This window comes from Trachymyrmex cornetzi, unplaced genomic scaffold (assembly GCF_001594075.2).
Source record: "Trachymyrmex cornetzi isolate Tcor2-1 unplaced genomic scaffold, Tcor1.1 scaffold1093, whole genome shotgun sequence".
In the NCBI taxonomy this organism is placed as follows: domain Eukaryota; kingdom Metazoa; phylum Arthropoda; class Insecta; order Hymenoptera; family Formicidae; genus Trachymyrmex; species Trachymyrmex cornetzi.
In genome coordinates, this window is record NW_017295646.1 from 366,323 (window position 1) to 367,419 (window position 1,097).

General features: G+C 40.6%; 1 protein-coding gene across 1 annotated transcript in view; it reads left to right on the forward strand.

The window, feature by feature from the left end:
* LOC108761649 (putative uncharacterized protein DDB_G0282133) overlaps positions 1–1,097 on the forward strand; it is a 20,065-nt gene that overhangs the window by 7,025 nt on the left and 11,943 nt on the right. The gene's annotated exons all lie outside the window — the stretch shown is intronic.

Here is a 1,097-nt window from a genome sequence, read left to right on the forward strand (position 1 = left end):
AACAAACTGGTTTTTGACTATCCTCGAAACATCAATGGTATATACCGTTTCCTTAACTTCCTTAACTTCCTCATTACTATTACTATTATTCTGTATGCTTCTCTCCATATTTCTAGGTTACTTGTTTCTTTTCGCTGACATCGCTATATGCTGACGGCACGAAAAATACCGTTCCAAAATGAAAACTGCGTTTGCATGAAAAGCATGCTTATGAAATTGGAACACTATTGGTAGCATGCACTTATGACGACGTACTCGCAGCGCTGACAAACAATTTTGGAACATAGCCTTCGATTCGACGGTCGGTGCGTATATCGATGACGGAACGACCGTTGGCGGTGCCGGCGGTGGTGGTAGCGCGGGTAGCGTCGGTGACGGCGAGAACACGAGAGTTGACGAGAGTGGTGCAGCGTTGCCAACCGTACGATCTTGATCGTACAAATATAGATAATATAGATCTTTGTACGATGTACGATCCAAAGAGTGAGATCGTACGTAAAAGTACGATAATTTGGCAATTTTGATTAAATTTTAAGAGAACACTCTTCGATGATAACCGTCGACAATGTTTTACCGACTGGTCAAATAGGCGCCATCAGTCACAGCGCTAGAGCAAGGAAAATTCCTAGGCACTGGTCGTTAGGTTAGGTTAGGATTAGCTGGTGGACATTGGACAATCACAACATGATCAAACAAGGTGCCCCGAAAAATACGCAGTCGCACATATAGAACGGTATATGGTCAGTGAAATCGCGTCCGTTCTGATTCATCTCACATCTAGTTAATGGCATGAAAAGTACACTTTTTATTAAAAAATTAGAGTCCAATCCGCTACAGAGAATTGAAACAAGAACTAACTTTGTTTAAAATTTAAATGGTAAGGGCCTGAGCACAATAGAGGAACAAGAATTAGATATTAAGATTTTAACCTATCAAAAACTGATTACATCGGAATACACGGTTTCTGATAGGTTGAAATCTTAATATCTAATTCTTGTTCCTCTATTGTGCGCAGGCCCTAAGATATACAATAATTGAATAATATATTAGATTAGGGTCGCCAAGTTTGTAAGCGGTCACTTGGTCGGTATACTGGC